At 48.7% G+C, this 20,893-nt stretch overlaps 1 protein-coding gene across 4 annotated transcripts in view; it reads right to left on the reverse strand.

The window, feature by feature from the left end:
- Positions 1 to 20,893, reverse strand: part of NCMA (non-compact myelin associated protein) — a 51,916-nt gene that overhangs the window by 25,416 nt on the left and 5,607 nt on the right. Inside the window, exon 1 of one of the 4 annotated variants that reach the window (XM_071098573.1) lies at positions 14,823 to 14,962. The exons of 2 other annotated variants lie outside the window; for them this stretch is intronic. The gene's annotated coding sequence lies outside the window, so the exon portion shown is untranslated. Of the gene's footprint in view, positions 1 to 4,906; positions 5,144 to 14,822; positions 14,963 to 20,893 lie in introns of those variants that run through there. One more of the 4 variants, XM_011762873.3, reaches the window with a different exon arrangement.

The raw sequence follows: 20,893 nt of genomic DNA on the forward strand, positions 1-20,893 counted from the left end.
ACTCTGAGGCCGTCCAGTAACTTAGGGTGGTTTCTCTAGGCTACTGAACACAACGAGTTTCCTGTCTGCAGGAAACTTACAGGTAAGAAGGATGAATGCTGGTTGGCCTTATCTTGACATAAACAAAGTTTGGGATACATCTTTTAAACAAAAGAAAGCAGGGGCCGGTCGCAGTGGCTCATGCCTGTAATCCCAGCACTTTGTGAGGCCAAGGCAGGTGGATTACTTGAAGCCAGGAGTTCGAGACCAGCCTGGTCTAATGGTGAAACTCTATCTCTACTAAAAATACAAAAATTAGCCAGACATAGTGGTGGGTGCCTGTAATTTCAGCTACTTGGGAGGCTGAGGCAGGAGAATCGCTTGAACCTGGGAAGCGGAGGTTGAAGTGAGCCAAAATAGTGCCACTGCTCTCCAGCCTGGGCATCACAGCGAGACCTCATCACGAAAAAAAAAAAAAAAAAAAAAAAAGCAGAAAGGAAGAAAGGACTTCTGGCTGGTTAAACAAACCAGATGGAGCATGAGTATCCATCTCTGCTTCATCCTGAACCCCCTGACATATGACAGTAAAGGAATCAAGAATCGAGAGGCATCAACTCTCAAGGCCAAAGGGAACAGAAGAGAAAACCACCACACTGGAGAGAGCCCAGTCCAGGTTTGAAAGCTGGAAAAGCCAATGACTGAGTATGACTTACAGCCTGGAAGAGGCCAAGGCCCAAACCTACAGACTGGGGAAACCAATTAAAGCTGATTCCACTGAAGAAACCCCCCAAGGACTCAGGAGTGAGTGGGTGACAGAGATCACTAAAAGTCAGGGTGCCAGGTGGGGCTAAAAAGAGGAAGACGGGCTGGGCGCGGTGGCTCACGCCTGTCATTCCAGCCCTTTGGGAGGCTGAGACAGGCGGATCACCTGAGGTCAGGGGTTCGAGACCAGGCTGGAACTTGACAAAACACGGTGAGACCCCGTCTCTACTAAAAATATAAGAAATAGCCAGGTGTTGTGGCGCGTGCCTGTAGTCCAAGCTCTCAGGAGGCTGAGGCAGGAGAATTGCTTGAACCTGGGAGGCGGAGGTTGCAGTGAGTCCAGATCACGCCATTGCACTCCAGCTTGGATGACAGAGCAAGACTCCATCCCCCTGCCCCCCGAAAAAAAGAGGAAGACAAAAGTTAAGGCACAGCTCCACTCTGCCCCCCTCCACCCCTTCCCTCCGTCCTCACCACTGTGGGCCTCCTCCACCCTGCAGAATAGAGTGAGTTCTGCCCCTCTGCAGAGATAGCCAGGAGGAGGTAGACCTGCACTGTCCGACATGACAGCCACATATAGCCACAGCGAGTTAAAGAAAAATGAATTCCACTTAAATACAATTAAAAATGCAGTGCCTCAGTCGCATTAGCCACGTTTCAGCTGCCCGGCATCCGCTGTGGCTGGTGGCTCCTGCGCTGGACAGCACAGGATTGTGTCAAGTCATTTTGGGCAGTGCTGCTGCAGGCTGTGGCCCTCACAGTGTGGTCCATGGATCAGCAGCACTGGCAGCTCTGGTGCTTTGTTGGGAATGTAGACTCTCAGCTCCACTCAGGCCTGCTGGCCAGAACCTACCCCTCGGCCAGACCCCAGGTGATTCATAGGCACATTTGTCTGGGAAGCTTAGCTCTGCCAAAGGCTAATCTCTGGCTGAAAAGGGGAATATCACAGCCTAGGCTCTGGGAAACTGACTAGTCAAAGGGAATAGATCTACAGATACTGATTGACTAGAGAATCCTCTAATACAATGGCCAGGTTCTGTCTAGTCGGCCTATGGAGAGGCTGCTAGTTGACAAGCTCTGCCCACCTCACCTAGAGTTTTGAATGGGTTTTTGTTTATTTATTTATTTATTTTTGAAACAAGGTCTCACTCTGTTGCTCAGGCTGGAGTGCAGTGGTGCAAATCATAGTTCACTGCAGCCTTGGACTCCTGGGCCCAAGTGCAGCCTCCTGAGCAGCTGGGACTACAGGTGCCCACCACCATGTTTGGCTAACTTTTTAAATTTTTAGTTTTGTAGAGATGAGTCTTGCTATGTTGCACAGGCTAGTCTTGAACTCCCAGACTCAAGGGATTCTCTGGCCTCAGCCTCCCAAATCACTAGGATTACAGGCATGAGCCACCACCCCCAGCCTGTGTCTTACTCTTAAATAGGAACAGATAGCCAAGGACCATCAACAGACCTTTGAGAGGAGAAAAGTTCCAAGCATGACAAACAGATAGCAAACAAAACAAATGAACAGATGGAAGCATTTAAGGCAAGTAGAGACAATGCACAGAGCAGAAGAAAACATCAATATATTCAGACAGCTAAGATATTACATCTATAAAACAAGAACAGGATGCTATGAGAAAGGACACTTTTGGGCATGCAAGTCTTTAAAAAAAAAAAAACAAAACAAAAACCCACCCTGCCCCATGCACCTTTTCCCAGGAAGCCCCTAGAGGATGCACCCACTAAAGTGAGGGAGGGGTGAAGCAAGAGAAGGGCAGGGATTCCAGGGACCAGGGGCTCCAGCCTCCAGCAGGAAGGAGCAACAAGATGCGGAGGTCCGGGCTGCCGGGCACCGTCTGGGGGTAACCAGCCTGACTGGGGTGGGGGAGATTCTGTCAGCCAAATTAAAAATGAAACCTGTAGATTTTCTGATGTGTTTGTCTAGATGGAAAGGAGATCTACTCTTCTCTTCTGTTGGGGAGCTCGGGGGATGAGTTTATGATAGAAAACTAAGCGCTCAGTCAGGTGTGGTGGCTCTCATCTGTAATCCCAGCACTTTGGGAAGCTGGGGCAGGAGGATTGCTTGAGGCCAGGAGTTTGAGGCCAGCTTGAACAGTATAGTGGGACCCAACCTCTACAAAAAATAAAAATTAGCTGGGCATGGTAGCATGTGTCTGTAGTCCCAGCTATTCAGGAGGCTGATATGGGAGGATCACTTGAGCCCAGGAGGTCAAGGATGCAGTGAGCTGTGATCGCACCACTGCACTCCAACCTGGGAGACAGTGAGAACCTGTCTCAAAAAAAAAAAAAAGAAAAGAAATAAAGAAAAAGAAAACTAAGCTCCCTCCCCCAACAGGCTTAGGGATTAAAACCCCTCATTTCTATTCCAGCTACCCCCCTTCCCGCCGCACTCCCAATTTCTCTTCACCACACCACACACCCTCTGTGGAGGCTCTAGGAAGCAACTCCTTGTCCCAGGATCCTGGAGACCCCAGTTGGAAAACTCCTGAGTCCATTGCCCTCTCTTCTACAAATGGGGAGACGGAGGGCCAGCAAAGCCCCCAGGAGCACATAGACAGAGGAAGGTTCATTGGTAATTTATTTGGTACTTTTTTTTTTTTTGAGACAGTGTCTCATAGGCTGGCGTACAATGGCATGATCTCGGCTCAGTGCAACCTCTGCCTCCCAGGTTCTCGTGCCTCAGCCTCCTGAGTAGCTGGGATTACAGGCACATGCCACCATGCCTGGCTAATACTTTTGTATTTTTAGTACAAAAGGTCTCACTATGTTGCCCAGGCTGGTCTCCAGCTCCTGGCCTCAAGTGATCCACCCGCCTCGGCCTCCCAAAGTGCTGGGATTACAGGCGGGAGCCATTGCGCCCGGCCTATTTGGTGCATTTTTTTAGACCTCCTTTCTAATTCATTCAAAACAAAATGGGTAACAGCAGTAGCAAGAACCAAACCACCCCTAAAGGAGCCATGGCCGGGAGGCAACTTGTGAGATCCCCTCCCTGGCCCACGTGTCTCTCCCTCAAGCTTTCCTTGCAACCACCCTGCTGTTGGAAGGCACTAAGTCTCCCAAAAGCTCAAACTCAGGTTTCTGAGTTACTTCTGCCACCTACAAAAAGCAAGACTATGTAGATGTAGTTGATATCTATGCCATCAACAGGGCAACTGAAAACTTCTGAGAAAAAAAAAACTGGGGATGGAAGTGCAGGAAAAAATTCAAATCCAAATGAGTGCCAGCAATCTCTTTGGAACCAGGTGTGTTGACATCCAGAATCAAGGCCAGGCCAGGCGCGGTGGTTCAAGCCTGTAATCCCAGCACTTTGGGAGGCCAGGGTGGGAGGATCACTTGAGGCCAGGAGCTGGAGGCCACCCTGGGCAATACAGTGAGATCCCATCTCTACAAACAAAAAACAAACAAACAACAACAACAAACAAATACACACACACACACAAACAGAAAAACAAGGCCAGTGCCTTCTTACAAACTCCAAAAATTTGAGTTTATCCCTAATGAATCTTTCGGTGGCCTCGCTTTTGTTTCTCTGTCTCTTTCTCTGCCTTATTGAAGGGCTTGGCTAACCTCAAAGTGTTTATTAATGAGTTAAGGATGACAATTCTCTGGGAGTATCTGCATTTTAATATGAAATTCTAGGAAATCTAGTGCTCTTTAATTTTAGCATGTGACATCCTTTTTTTTGTTCATTTGTTTGAGACGGAGTCTCACTCTGTTGCCCAGGCCTGGAGTGTAGTGGCACGATCTTGGCTCACTGGAATCTCTACCTCCTGGGTTCATGTGATTCTGCCTCAGCCTCCTGAGGAGCTGGGATTACAGGCGCCCGCCACTACACCCAGCTAATTTTTTTTTTTTTTTTTTTTGCATTTTCAGTAGAGACAGGGTTTCGTCACATTAGCCAGGCTGGTCTTGAACTCCTGACCTCAGGTGATCCACCTGCCTCGGCCTCCCAAAGTGCTGGGATTACAGGTGTGAGCCACCTGCCCTACATGACATCCTTTCTTTGAGCCCCAAGGTCTTGGTCTATGGGGCTCACTGCCTCACCTGCTTAACACAGTCACCTTGAAAACTCCAAGAGAGGCCTGAGATGGAGGGCAAGAACCCTCGGCTGGAGTTAGGAGTTCTGGATTCTAGTCTCACCCCTGTTACTTACTTGCTGTGTGACCTCGGGCAGGCCACTTGTTCTGTCTGGACTGCAGTTTGCCCTCCTGCAAAGTGAACAGCTGGGGACCAGGGATCTCCCTCTCCGGCCCCTTCCTCCTTGTGACTCTTCCAGCCTCTCACTTGGTTCAGGACGTGGTCCCTCACCCTCCCCGAGGCTTGTTTGCCTCCACACCGTCCATTCCAGAAGGAACACCCCTCCCCTTTCCTGCCAAGCCTGGGCCTGGCAGTCACTGGACTCCAGAGAGGACAGGAGTTGGGGAAACAATCCCAGCCGTTCAAGCTGCCCGCGGTGTGTGCTGGCCAGTGGCCAGTCACAATAGGCCCAGAGATACAGAGGGGCGTTTGTCTGGGGGACCTGCGGTGTCATTTAAACCTACACTCTCACCTTGGCCTGCCGCCTGTCTTTTCTTCCCACCCTCTCAAGCAGCAGTGCCAGCCCCTAGCTTTGTCAGGAAGTGGGATGTGGATGTTGCACGGACCTAACTGGCCTTTCTATGGCTGGGAAACTGGACCAAGAAAGGGAGGTGGGGGAACAGGCAGGGGAGCCATCTGTGCAGGGTGGCAGTGGCGAGGGTGGAGGGTGGGGACAGTGAGGGAGGGCAGGAGAAGATCTGGAAGGGGCAATGCGGCTGTACACAGAGGATCAGGATGAGGGAGCTAGTTCCGACTCCTTCACTAACTAGCCAAGTGACTATGGGCAAGGCACTCTCCTCTCCAGGCCTCAGTTTGCTCAGTTTTGTGTTTTTTGGTTTTTTTTGAGAGTGCAATGGTGCGATCTCAGTTCATCACAACCTCTGCCTCCTGGGTTCAAGCGATTCTCCTGCCTCAGCCTTCCTAGTAGCTGGAGTTACAGGCATGTGCCACCACGCCTGGGTAATTTTGTATTTTTAGTAGAGAAGGGGTTTCACAACGTTGGTCAGGCTGGTCTCGAACTCCTGACCTCAGGTGACCTGCCCGCCTCGGCCTCCCAAAGTGCTGGGATTACAGGCGTGAGCCACCATGCCCGGCCAGTTTCCTCAGTTTTAAAATGGGGCAATTGCTCCTAATCTGTGAGGACTGGGTTAAATACAATGATGAGCTTGCAAATGCCCAGTGTGGCTTGGTGAAGACAAGGATTTGGACTCAGATGGACCTAGGTTCAGATTCTGCCTCTGCCACCTTTAAACTCACTGTTGTAGACAAATTCGCCCTCCAGGAGCCTCATTTTCTCATCTGGATTATAAGGATCAAATAAGAGCTGACAGAAAGCACCTGCCCAACAAACCTGTCTGAATGAATGAAGACTCAGCTGGGTGCATTGTGACTTCTGGGGGCCCTCCCCGCACAATCCGTTTTCGTGGGCTCTAAAAATTTTATTTTTTTTCCAACCTGAGGGAAAAAAACTGAAACTTTTTTTCTGCTCTAAAAGTTCTTTCCCCTGCTTGATTTTAAAGAAATTAAAACATCTTTTTTTTTTTTTTTTAAATCTGAGATGAAGTCTCGCTCTGTCGCCCGGGCTGGAGTGCAGTGGCACAATCTCGGGTCACTGCAACCTCCGCCTCCCAGAAATTAAAACATCATAACGGGCCCTTAAAAGTATTATGGGCCTTGGCCAGGCATGGTGGCTCATGACTGTAATCCCAGCACTTTGGGAGGCCAAGGTGGGCGGATCACCTGAGGTCAGGAGTTCAAGACCAGCCTGGTCAACATGTTAAAACCATGTCTCTACAAAAATACAAAAATTAGCCAGGCATGATGGTGGGTGCCTGTAATCCCAGCTACTTGGGAGGTTGAGGTGGAAGAATTGCTTGAACCCGGGAGGCAGTGGTTGCAGTGAACCAAGATCATGCCACTGCACTTCAGCCTGGGCGACAGAGTAAGATTCCATCTCAAAAAAAAAAAAAAAAAATGTGTTTTGGGCCTTGTCTACTGTGCTTAGTGGTCCTGGTACTGCTGGTTCAGGGTCCTCTCAGAGCTGACCTGTCCTGGACACCGTCTCCAATGTCTACTGGTCCTCTCATGTTGTCTCTGAAGAATCTGCTGCAGAGCTCAGAGTCCTGGGACATGGTATATGTCAGGGTTCTCCAGAGAGACGGGATCGATAGGTTATACAGATGCAGAAGAGGGGACTTACTAGGGGAATGGGCTCATGCGATTGCAGAGGCTGAGAAGTCCGGTGACAGGCCATCTGCAAGCTGAGGACCTTGGGACGTAAGGAGCATGGCTCAGTCCAAGCCCGAAGGCCTCAGCACCAGGGACACCAACGATATAACTCTCAGTCCCATTGGCCGGGTGCGGTGGCTCACACCTGTAATCCCAGCACTTTGGGAGGCCGAGGTGGGCAGATAACTTGAGGTCAGGAGTTCGAGACCAGCCTGGCCAACACGGTGAAACCCTGTCTCCACTAAAAATACAAAAATTAGCTGGGCACGGTGGCATGCACCTGCAATCCCAGCTACTCAGCAGCACCTGCAATCCCAGCTACTCAGCAGGCTGAGGCAGGAGAATCACTTCAACCCGGGAAACGGAGATTACAGTGAGCCAAGATTGTACCACTGCACTCTAGCCTAGGCAACAGAGCAAGACTCCGTCTCAAAAACAAACAAACAAACAAGCAAACAAAAACCCTCTCAGTCCCAGGCTGAAGGCTTGAGCACCTGGGGGCCACTGTGTGAGCCCTAGAGTCCAAGGGCCGGGGGACCTAGAGTTCTGCTGTGTAACACAGGAGATGAGCGTATCCCAGCTCCAGGAGCTAGACTGACACATTCCCCCTTTTTTCTGTTTTTTGTCCTCTCTGGGTCCCCAGCAGAGTGCGTGGTGTCACCCACACTGAGAGCAGATCTTCCCTATCTAGTTCACTCAGACTCGCTCGTTCATCTCTTCTGGAAACACCATCGCAGACACGCCCCAAAATAATGCTTTACCAGGTTTCTAGGTTTCTTTTCTAATTTTAATTATATTTTTTGTGGAGATGGGGTTTTCCTATGTTGCCCAGGCTGATCTCGAACTCCTGGGCTCAAGAGAGCCTCCTACTTTGGCCTCCCAAAGTTCTGAGATTACAGGTGTGAGCCGCCAGGCCTGGCTGGTTTCTAGGTTTCTCAGTCCAGTCAAGTTTTTGTTTTTGTTTCTTTTTTGCAGGGGGGACAGAGTCTTGCTATGTCGCTCATGCTGGAGTGCAATGGTGCGATCTTCGCTCACTGCAACCTCTGCCTCCCAGGTTCAAGTGAGTCTCCTGCCTCAGCCTCCTGAGTAGCTAGGATTACAGGCACGCACTGCCACGCCTGGCTAATTTCTGTATTTTTAGTAGAGACAGGGTTTTGCCATTTTGGCCAGGTTGGTCTCAAACTCCTGACCTCGTGATCCACCACCTTGGCCTCTCAAAGTGCTGAGATTACAGGCGTGAGCCACTGTGCCCAGCCCCGGTCAAGTTGATACCTAAAATTAACCATTACAGACACTGACGCCTCGCCCTCTACAGAGCTGAGCTCAGGGGTCCGTGCTTGAGCCGAACTGCCTTGTTTCAATGTGATATGAGTCCTGTCCCTGAAGGCTGATGGGACCCGGGAGAACCTCAAGTGTGAAGGCTGGGAGGACCCAGGTCTGCCCCGTAGACAGGCGTGGAGGTGTGTGAGCAGGGCCTGGCTTTCCTAGACCTGGGGTGTAGGGCATGGACACTTACCACCCAGTCATGGTTGTTCCTTCTGGGCGCCTCTTCCATGCCCACCACTGGGCACAGGCTTCATGTTCACAGTCCCATTGGATCCTTATCAAACTCCATTCTGCTTCACACCCAGGGTCACTGAGGCTCTGAGAGACTGAGTAAATCGTCCAAAATCACAGAGCTACTGGGGCAGGATTGGGACCCAGTTTTCTGCTTCCCAAACAGGGCCTGGCAGCACCCATCCTGCCCGCTCCTTGATGTGTCAGAGGAAAAGTGGAAGAGACTTTTAGGACATGCGGAACGTGTGAGGCAAGTGTGAGCCGGGGGTTCAGGAAATGCAAACATCAGCAGGAAAGAGGTCTGGAGAAGGATGTGGTGGGTGTGCTGGTGTGCTGGTATGCTGAGCTCTCCAGGGGACCTGTGTACTCCTAGGGGGAGGGGGCTGAGCAGTGGGGAGGGGCAGTGAGTGTGTGGGCAAGTGTGTAAGCGAGTGTGCATCTGTGGGCTGGTGTGTCCAGAGCTGGCCTGGCAGGGGAGCTTGGCCAGGCGGGGCTAGCAGGTTCTTCACTTCCTCACTGAGCTACCCAGAACCATATCTGTTACCCATGAACCATAGCAGGTGCCAGGCTCAGCCCCAACCTGCACCATTCAGTGACCACTGACTGCCTCGGGAAAGAGCAGGTCAGAGGCACAGGAAGGAAGGGGCTGATGGGGGTCGGAGCCTCAGACCTGACATTTACCTTGGACAGGAGAGTCCTTCTTGGGGATGCGGAGCCCATCTCCACCTCCAAGTCACATCCCAGTGGGGACCCCCTCAGTGTGATCCATCCACCCTACGGTGGAGAGGATAGAAAAGCCCTCTCACCTTAAAATCCATCAGCTGTACAGCCACCCCAGAGGACTTTCTAGAAACACATCTGACCATGCTCGCCACTGCCCCAACCTTGGGTGGCTACTCATCAGCTAAGGTGAATGAAGTCCCAGTCCTCAGCCAGGCTTTCACCACCTGGCAGCATCTAGATCTGTGCTGTCCAGCGTGGTGGCCCCTGGTCACACGTGGCTATCTGAGCCTCTCAAATGTGGCTGCTGTGAGTTACAATGTATTTTAAGTGCAAAATGCCCATGGGATTACAAGGATTTAGGACAAAATACAAGAATGTAAAACATCTCATTCATAATTTTTTTCTGCTGGGCCTGGTGGCTCACGCCTGTAATCCCAACAATTTGGGAGGCCAAGGCAGGCGGATCACTTAAGGTCAGGAATTTGTGACCAGCCTGGCCAATATGGTGAAACCTCATGTCTACTAAAAATACAAAACTTAGCCAGGTGTGGTGGTGTGCACCTGTTACCCTAGCTACTCAGGAGGCTGAGGTAGGAGAATCGCTTGAACCTGGGAGGCAGAGGCAGTGAGCTGAGATCGTGCCACCACACTCCAGCCTGGGTGACAGAGCGAGACTCCATCTCAAAGAAAAAAAAATACACACACACACACACACACACACACGTATATATGTATATATGTATTATATATAATGCGTATATATAATATGTATTATATATAATGCGTATATATAATATGTATTATATATAATGTATATATAATGATTTTTTTCTGTTGATTACATGTGGAAATGTTCATATTTGGAATACACTGAGCTATATAAAATATCAAAATTTACCCTGTTTCTTTTTTCTTTCTTTTTAAGATGGAGTCTTGCTCTGTCACCCAGGCTGGAGAGCAATGCCGTGATCTCGGCTCACTGCAACCCCAGCCTCCTGGGTTCAAGTGATTCTCCTGCCTCAGCCTCCCAAGTAGCTGGGATTGCAGCCATCTACCACTATGCCTGGCTAATTTTTGTATTTTATTTTATTATTATTATTTTTGAGACGGAGTCTCGCTCTGTCGCCCAGACTGGAGTGCGGTGGCGCCATCTTGGCTCACTGCAGGCTCTGCCTCCTGGGTTCACGCCATTCTCCTGCCTCAGCCTCCTGAGAAGGTGGGACCACAGGCACCCGCCACCACACCTGGCTAATTTTTTGTATTTTTAGTAGAGACAAAGTTTCACTGTGTTAGCCAGGATGGTCTCGATCTCCTGACCCTGTGATCTGCCTGCCTCAGCCTCCGAAAGTGCTGGGCCACCGTGCCCGGACCTCTTTTTACTTTTTTAATGTGGCTACCAGGACATTTACAATTACATATGTGGCTCACATTATATTGGACAACACCAAATCACACTCTGTCCTTCTCTCTTTGCTTTATACCCAAGGACGCTGAGAACTCCAAGAAAAGTCTCAGTGTCCCTGGGTGTGAAGCAGAATGGGATTTGATGAGGATCCAATAGGACTGTGAAGTGGTGGGCATAGCCCATGAAGGCCATGCTCAGTGGTGGGCATAGCAGAGGCGCCCAGGAGCAATTATGACTGGGTGGTAAGTGTCCACCACCCATACCCTCCCCCTACCAACACCAATTCATTCATTTGTTCATACATTCATTCATTCAGGAAATATCCATTAATCATATATTAGGAGCTAGAGACTGTGGCACTGAGCAAGGATTGGGCACAGGGCACCTGGCATGTGCCTTCCCCCATGTGTGGTCTGCATCACCAGGAAGCAGATGCGACACTAACAAAGAGGTGCTGTGAGCTCAGAGGCTGAGGGTGCTGAGCAGGGGCCTGGGGGAGGGCAGGCCACCTGGAGCAGTGGAATTTGAGTGGCACCATGGGGTCATTAAACTCTTTGGCTGTGGGGTCAGACTGACCTGGATCTGAATCCTAGGACTATAATAATAGCTTGTATGTACTTAGTTCTAAGTGCTAAGCCCCCTGTTAAGTACTTTGTTTGTTTGTTTGTTTGTTTATGTATTTGGTTTTTGAGTGAGATCTTACTCTGTTGCCCAGGCTGGAGTGCAGTGGTGCAATCACGGCTCACTGCAGCCTTGACTTTCCCAGCTCAAGGGATCCTCTCATCTGCACCTCCCAAGCAGCTGGAACTACAGGTGCACGCCACTGCACTCGACTAATTTTTACTTTTTTCTTTTTGGTAGAGATGGGGTCTAACTTACTTTATGTTTATTTGAGTGTCTCTCCACCCTAAGCAAAAAGCGTATTGTTTGTGAAAATTTCTAGGTCGGGCATGATGACTCACGCCTGTAATCCCAGCAGTTTGGGCGGCCAAGGTGGGCAGACTGCTTGAGCTCAGGAGTTCGAGAGCAGCCTGGGCAACATAGGGAGACCCCGTCTCTACAAAAAAAAAAAAAAAAAAAAAAAAATTAGCCAGGCGTGGTGGCTCATACCTGTGGTCCCATCTAGAGGTTGAGGTGGGAGATCACTTGAGCCCAGGAGTTCAAGGCTGCAGTGAGCCGTGATTGTGCCACTGTACTCCAGCCTGGGTCACAGAGCAAGAAAAATTGTCTCAAAAAAATTTTTTTTAAGTGAGGAAACTGAGGCCCCAGGAGGTTGAGTAACTTATCCAAGGTCACCAACTGAGGAAGGACGTGACCCCAAAGAATCTGACTTCAGAGTCTGCTCCACGTTTTGAAGGCTTGAAGAGGAGAATTTAATGAGCACTTACTATGTGCCAAGCACTTTTCTGAACACTTTATAAATAAGCTTTTATTCGTATAGTTTACATTTTTATTTGTATAACTCATTTCATTCCATGTCAGCCCTAGGAGGTGGGTACCGTTATTTCCATTTTACAGGTAGAGAAACTGAGGCCCAGAGAGACTAAGTATCCTGAGGTCACACAGCCAGTGAAAGCGGCAGAACTAGGTGGAACTTAGGCCAAATACGCCAGAGTTCATGCTTTTGGCCACTCCACTTTACTGCTGCCGCTCAATCAATGCACATTGTTATTATTATTATTTGACTGAGACTTTATGAGGTGGGAAGGGAAGAATGCCAGTCTAGCTGGGAAGAACAAGGGGAGTGAAGTCTGGGGAGGAGGGGGTGGGAACGGGCACATTAGGGAAGGAAAGTGTAGGATTTCGTGAGTGGGTGGAAGACCGAAGGTCACAGCAGAGTGAAGTCTAGTGCCCAGGGAGGGCCAGAGTGGAGCCTAGATTCAAGAAATATGTTGGGGCCGGGCATGGTATCTCATGCCTGTAATCCCAGCACTTTGGGAAGCCGAGGCAGGTGGATCACCTGAGGTCAGGAGTTTGAGATCGGCCTGGCCAACATGGTGAAACCCCGTCTCTACTAAAAATACAAAAATCAGCCGGGTATGATGGCAGGTGCCTGTAATCCCAGCTACTCAGGAGGCTGAGGTGGGAGAATCACTTGAATCTAGAGGTTGCAGTGAGCCGAGATCACACCATTGGGCGACAGAGCAAGTCTTCAAAGAAACAAAACAAAACAAAAAACATATTGGGAATTAAAGCTGTGGAAGGACTTCCTCCACAGTAAGAAACTACCATGCTCTGGGCTCTCAAGAACCCCTATATTATGAGCTGGATATGGTGACACATGCCGGTAGTCCTAGCTACTTAGAAGGCTTATTCAGAGCTACTTGGAAGGCTGAGGCAGGAGGATCTCTTGAGCCCAGGAGTTTGAGTCCAGCCTGGGCAATATATCAAGACCCCTGCCTCTAACAACAACAACAAAAAGGATCCCTATTATGGGATTAGTTTGTTGTGGATTCAGTTTGAGATGCTTGAAAATGAACCAGTAGTGGTCATAGCCAAACTGACCTGGCTCGGCTGGGTGGCCTTCAGAAAGTTACTTAACCTCTCTGTGCCTACATCTCCTTTTCTGTAAAGTGGAGGTAATAACAGGACCCTCTTCATGGGGTTGCTGTTTAATACTACTACCACTAATAATAAATATAAACACCGTCTCTGGCAGTGTTCGGCACAAAGCAGCCCTTTAATACGTTTCCTTTCTTTCCCCTCCTCCACCTCTAAGATCTCCCCAAACCCCCAGCCACACAAGAATCGAGGTTAAAATCAGCAATGGATCTAGCACCACCGAGGTTCCCGAGGTCAGTAAGGCGAGGGAGGAAGAAGAGAGGGCAATGTCAAGCCATCCAGTTTCCAAATGTATCTAAGACAGAAAAAGGAATAACTAGAACTTGTTTCCCTCTCCTTCCTGCTGTGTCAACTCCGAGTTACATAACTGAGCTTCTCTGTGAGGTGCCTCATAGGGGCCTCCAGGAGGCAGGGTTGGCAGTGACATAAATAAATATTTCTGTGCTCTCTGCCCCCGGGCTCAGGTTCTGAGCAAATACCACAGCCTGAGAGGGAGGCCGTGACAAGGAGGAAGCTCTGGGCTGTGAGTTGCCCCGTGTTCCAGGCCCAGCCCTGCCTGGAAGGATGTGAACGGGTCACAGGCGGGTGCCTAATTAGGTGACGAGCGGTCACGGGAGTGTGACCTGGAAGGAGAGATTCCAGTACGGCCAGGGCGTCACAGAACCCTTGGTCGATTCTCTCCATGGATAGAATCAAGCCCACTCTCCTGCCCCACCTGGTATTCAATGCCCTTTACAATTCATTCCCCGTCACCTCTCTCCTGCCTCCTCTCCCATCCCATCTGGGCACCCACGTACTCCACACCGCGGCTCCTTGAGACTATTGAGTTTTCCCCAAGATTTGTCCCCTCTCTGGGAATGTCCTCCACTTCTTGCCTCCTCCATGAACTAGAAAGGGGGTAGAGTAGACAGAGATAAGGGCTTTAGAATTAAACTGGGGATTGAACTCCGGCTTAGTCGTGTCCCCTTGGGCTCACGACTTAGCCTCCACGCCTGTTTCCTCAACCATAAAGGAGGCTTTGTGACTCCTCTCTAGTTTTCTTGTGACACTCAAAGGAGATGATAATTGTTAATATTAAGTGTCAATCACTTAGCCTTACTGTATCGACCAGGCCTGTGTAAGGGTTTGGTATGCCTAAGTCGCTTTAGCAGTGCACGTTAACCCCCTAGCAGAATGCCTGGGCCTAGTGGGTGCTGATAATCTCAGCTCCTTTTTCTCCAAGACCTGCCCAAAGCTTCTCCTCCTATCTCAAGGAGGTCAGCTCCTCCGAGACTCTTCACAGCATCTCATAGGTACCTTAGTGATAGCACTTACCACATGAAAGTGTTGTTTTCGGTAGGGAGGTCCAGCTTCCTTTCTATTCTAGGTGCTCCCTGGGGGACAGACCTGCCTTAGTCATAGCCATCCTGCCAGCACCCAGCACAAGGCCTGCCATTTAGAAGGCACTTGAATGAATAAACGCGTGAATGCGTGCGTGCATATAGGCTGCATGGAAGAGATGGGCTTAGGCAGGTACCTGAGGATGGGTTGGTTCCGAACATACGCTTGACTCTCAGGGGTCCGGCTCCCTGAGCTCAGGGCCTGGGCCCTCTCAGCTCCATGCAGACTCAAGGGGCAAGTCACAGCCTCCTTTGTACTTTTACATTGGATATTGGGTATTTTTATAGCAAAAAAAAAAAAAAAAACCAAACAGGATATTTGTCCCGGCAAAGAGTTTTTGGGCCACGAGTCATCCAAGAGGGAATCTAGAAGCTATGGACTGGAGTTTCCAGGATTCAGGTTTATGAATCATAGACTCACCTCCACAGTGCCTGGTCTGGCATTGTACCTAGCATACAATAATTGTCTAATAAATGCTTAGTGGATTTGAGGCGGTGTGCTTTTTATGCCATTGTGGCGCTGGGTTATGTAACTGTGAAGGAATAGAAGCCTCCAGCCTCTTCCCTGGGGAGCCACCTGTTGAAGGAACTAGAATTACAGACCTTTGCTTTCTGCACGGTTTCTACATTGTTCCAATAGCAATGATCATTTCCAACTTGCTGCAGAATAAAGTTCTAATGATCTGTTGTGGGAATCAAGGTCTTCCATGAACTTGCCTCAGTCTTACTGCACCAGCCCCTGTCTCCTCCTCCCTTCCCCCCGCCAGGCAGAAAGAGCAATTTCCTGTCTCCAAAACTCACCAGTGCTTCCCAGCTATGCAAATTGCAGTTTCCAAAGACAGCCTCATAATATCTCCCATTCCATATTCTCTCCTGTAGTGTGAACCGGCCACGGCCCACATCAAGAGGCGGAGTCCATTTCTCCACTCCCTTGAGTCTGGGTGGGCCCTGTGACTGCTTAGACCACTAGAATATGTCAGAAATGGCCAGGCGCATGGCTCATACCTGTCATCCCAGCATTTGGGGAGGCTGAAGTGGGAGGATCACTTGAGCCCAGGAGTTAGAGACCAGCCTGGGAGCATTAGTTTGTTTTCTTACTGCTGTAAAGAACTGCCCAAGACTGGGTAATTTATAAAGGAAAAAGGTTTAACTGCCTCGAAGTCCGGCACGGCTGTGGAGGCCTCAGGAAACTTACAATCGTGGAGGAAGGAGAAGGGGAAGCAAGGTAACTTCTTCACAAGGCGGCAGGTAGGAGAAGTGCCAAGTGAAAGGGGAAGAGCCCCTTATAGAACCATCAGATCTCATGAGAACTCACTCACTATCATGAGAACAGCATGCAGGAAACCACCACAGTGATTCAATTACCTCCATCTGGTCTCTCCCTTGACAAGTGGGTATTAAGGGGATTACAATTCAAGATGAAATTTGGGTGGGGACACAAAGCCTAACCATATCACTGGGCAACAGAGTGAGACCCTGTCTCTACAAACACACACACACACACACACACACAAATTAGCCAGGTGTGGTGGTGCGCACCTGTAGTCTCACCTACTCGAGAGGCTGGTGAAATTAAGAATATGAAAGACCAGGAAGAAGAGCAGGGAGAAATAACAGATGCCATACAAAGGAAGAAAATCAGGTTGGCATTATACTTCTCAACAGCAATACCCGATAAAGGAAGTCAAAGAAGTGAGGTGGGTGGATTGATTGAACCAGGAGGTGGAGGCTGCAGTGAGCCATGATCACGCCACTGCACTCCAGCCTGGGTGACAGAGTGAGACTCTATCTCAAAACACACACACACACACACACACACACACACACACACACACACACACACAATCTTCTATCGCTTCTAAAAATGGAAAACCAGTGTCACTTGCCATTAACAGAAGGTAACAATGACATAAATTAGATGAAATAGATCAATGTCATTAAATTTTAGCTAGACAGTGTCACCTCCCAAACTGTCCAAGCCCAGGATTCACTCTCTCCTTGTTGAAAAGATGAACAAGTGTTGCAGTGACATTGGTACCCAGACTCTGGGTTCCAATATCTGGGCAGTTACAGTGTATCAGCTTCCAGGTCACTGGATCCAGGATGTATGTGTCCTTGAATTCAACAGTTCCCTGTCAAGTTCAGTTTCAATCTCCAGGGCAGCCTTGAGATTCTTCCACTTTCCTAGCTATGGCAGATGCTGTAGCTCCCCAGTCTGGCCAGTTCTGCAGTATTTTGGGAGCCTCTAGCCTTTCCTATATTTAAAAACAAAAACAAAACCAAAAAACCAAAAAATGAGGTGTATAAAATCCCCTCCTGCCTAAAATGCCAAGTATTGCACTGAAGCCTGACTTCCCACAGCTCTTGCAGGATCTCCTGAACATTTCTTTTATTATTTATTTCCTGCAAGAGTATTTTCAATGTGGGTCTTTGTGCATTCCACCTTCTGAGGCTTTATTTGCCTAAGAATATTTTTATTGTGACCTCATGTTTGAATGACAAATTGGCTGGCTTTAAAATTCTGGATTGAAAGAGTTCTTTTTTAAAAATTACTAGTGACATCACTTCTTTGACTTTCTTTATCGGGTATTGCTGTTGAGAAGTATAATGCCAATCCGATTCTTGTTCCTTTGTACGCCATCTGTTATTTCTCCCTGCTCTTCTTCCTGGTCTTTCATATTCTTAATCTCTCCATGATACCTATGTGCGAATTTTTCCTTATTCTTTTCTACTGTTGGTTACTCTATGAGCCCTTTCAATCTGCACTCATTAAAAAAAATTTTGGAACATTTAAATCTCCATTATTTCTTCAATTATTTATTTCCTTATCTCCACTTTTATTTTTCTTTCCTTTTGGGAATCGTACGTCTACTCTCCATCTCTCTCAGCTTTTTTTTTTTTTTTTTTGAGACAATCTCACTGTGTTGCCCAGGCTGGAGTGCAGTGGCGTGATTTCAGGTCACTGCAACCTCCAATCTCCTGGGTTCAAGTGATCCTCCTCTTGCCTCAGCCTCCCGAGTAGCTGGGATTACAGGCATCCACCACCACACTCAGCTAATTTTTGTATTTTTAGTAGTGATGGGGTTTTACCATGTTGGCCAGGCTGGTCTCAAACTCCTGACCTCAAATGATCTACCTGCCTCGGCCTCCCAAAATGCTGGGATTACAGGCGTGAGCCACTGCGCCTGGCCTCTCTCAGCTTTTCTTTTCTATGTGTTGTCTCTGTTTCTTTCCCTGTTGCTTCTGGGGATAATTCTCAATCTGATCATCCTATCTACTCGCAAATTCTTCAGTTGTATCCATCCTGATATTCAGGCCATCTATTATGTCTTTTATTTTTTAAATCTTAAATTTTTCATAGCTAATGTTTTGGCTTGGTTCTCTCTTATGACTTCTTTTTTTCCTCTTCATTGCAGCAGTTTTTTAATGAAAGCTGTATGTAAGATTACTTTATTCCTACATCTTCCCAATTGCATTTTCCTTGTATTTGGGCTTTTCTATTCCTACTTGGTGAGATTTAGCTTTCTGCTCAAGGATCTCAGTCTTCGCTCAGGGTTAAGCGCCCTGCTGGGGCGAATGGCCAGCCTTCTCCCCCTGCACATGTCCAATGCAGATAACATATTTCTTCCCATAAACTTGGACCACTTTGCTAATTTGCTGACCTCTGTAGGGTGCTTGTGCAAACTGAGCTTCTTCATGCTTTCAGATGGGCATGGACCGAACATTATACTTCTGTCTCAGCTCTTTGGAAAGAGGAGAAGACATAATCTTCCCGTAAATATGGGAAGCTGCATTACAATACCGCTTATGGTTCTTGTGAGAGTCACAAAGATTTCTTGACTTTCAGAAGTCCCTTAATTTCTGTTTTTGTTTGTTTGTTTTTGAGAAGAAGTTTCTTTGTTGTTGCCTAGGCTGGAGTACAATGACGTGATCTGGGCTCACCACAACCTCCGCTTCCTGGGTTCCAGTGATTCTCCTGCCTCAGCCTCCCGAAGTAGCTGGGATTACAGGTATGCACCACCATGCCCGGCTAATTTTGTATTTTTAGTAGAGACGGGGTTTCCCCATGTTGGTCAGGCTGGTCTTGAACTCCTGACCTCAGGTGATCTGCCCACCTCAGCTTCCCAAATTGCTGGGACTACAGGCCACCATGCCCGGCCCAGTCACTGAATTTCATTTTGGCCACTGTTGCTTTCTCAGTGATAGCTGAGAAAGGGAAGTGCCTGTGACTTCTTGTTCTTACATTATTTCATGAATTTCTTCCTTTATCTCCTTAAGTATAATCATGCTTTACTTTAAAATCTTGGTCCATCTGCTTCAATAATTCTGCTCTGAATGGCATATGTGGTTTGATTTATCTGTCTTTTTTTTTTTTTTTTTTTTTTTTTTTGAGACGGAGTCTGGCTCTGTCGTCCAGGCTGGAGTGCAGTGGCCGGATCTCAGCTCACTGCAAGCTCTGCCTCCCAGGTTTATGCCATTCTCCTGCCTCAGCCTCCCGAGTAGCTGGGACTACAGGCGCCCGCCACCTCGCCCGGCTAGTTTTGTATTTTTTAGTAGAGACAGGGTTTCACCGTGTTAGCCAGGATGGTCTCGATCTCCTGACCTCGTGATTCGCCCATCTCGGCCTCTCAAAGTGCTGGGATTACAGGCTTGAGCCACCGCGCCCGGCCGATTTATCTTTCTTTTGTAGTAGCTGCACTTCTCAAGTGTATAATTATTCCAGCAGGTGAGTTCATGTCCCCCCAGGGATGCCAGCTCTCTGTCTGGTAATGTGCCCTGGAGAAAGGGCATAAGGAGGGGGAAGGGATAAGCCCCAGGGCAGGAAGCCATGCAAGCATCCTTGGCTTTTCTGCCTGGCACTCTGCCAGCTTCACCTTTAAGTTCCCAGAGAAAAGCAGGCTCAGTAGGAGGTAGACTCTGCTTGGGAGATTCTCCCAGCTGGGGGTGAGGATGGGACTTTAGGGGTATTAGTGGGGAAGTCAACGCCTCATCCCCTGCTTCTTTTTATAATTCCTCACTCCAGCAGGGCTGTAGCTGCCAATATGTGCACCAAAGTGACAGGCAGTGATTGTTTCAAGACAAAGAGCAGGGGAGCCGAAGCAGGTGAGCTTCTCTGAAGGACAGAGCAGTGGGTGGAAAGGGCAAGAGTTCAGGCTCTGGGGTCTGTCAAGCATTCGTTCATTCCACATTGAAAGCTGGTATGTGGCGGGCATTGTGTTGGGTGATAGGGAGACAGTGGGGAACCGGGCACAGTCCTCACCCTCAGGGAGGTTACAGTCTGACAACAAACTAACAGACGTGGATCCATGTTGGCACTGCCAGCTGGGCAACTCGCTTAGTCTTTCCAAGCCTCAGTTTCTTCATCTGCAAGATGGAGATGATAATAGCACTAATGTATAGGGTTCCTAAGGCTTATCAGGAGACAAGGCTGCAAAGTGATTCGTAGAATGCCTGGCACTTGAAGTCTCTCAAAAATGTTAATTATTGTTGTCATTATTGTGACTAATGATGCTGTTACTGGGAATGAGGAACTTGGAGCTGTTTAGAAAAAAGATAAATGAATTGCTTTTCATCCTCTGGGCAAACCAGTTACCCTTAGGAGACAGAACATTCAGAATTTCAAAGAAAGAGGATTGAGTGGGCGTGGCTCTTAAAAAGTTGAGGTAAAAAGCAGCAAGGCAAAGAAACAAAACAAGTTTCATTTTCTAGCAAGAACTATTAATATCATTAAAGGTTTTCAGATTTTGGATAACTGATCTCCTTCTCCAGTTCTTCGTCCCTCCCCCCCTCCTTTTTTTTTTGAGATAAAGTCTCGCTCTTGTCCCCAGGCTGGAGTGCAGTGGTGTGATCTCGGCTCACTGCAACCTCCGCCTCCCAGATTCAAGCAATTCTCCTCCTTCAGCATCCCTAGTAGGGGTATTACAGGTGTGTACCCACCACACCTGGCTAATTTTTTTATTTTAAGTAGAGACAGGGTTTCACTATGTTGGCCAGGCTGGCCTCGAACTCCTGACCTCAGGTGATCTGCCCGTCTCAGCCTCCCAAAGTGCTGGGATTACAGGCGTGGGCCACCGTGCCCGGCCCCTCCCTTCCTTCTTTCTTGCTGAAGGCAGTACTGTGAGGTTAGAGCTTCCACAGCGTTGGGCCGGGCTGGAGTTTCATCCCTTTTCTTGTTGGCTGGAGGACCCATGTCTCCATTAGGTGCAGG

Source organism: Macaca nemestrina, chromosome 1 (assembly GCF_043159975.1).
Source record: "Macaca nemestrina isolate mMacNem1 chromosome 1, mMacNem.hap1, whole genome shotgun sequence".
Taxonomy (NCBI): Eukaryota; Metazoa; Chordata; class Mammalia; order Primates; family Cercopithecidae; genus Macaca; species Macaca nemestrina.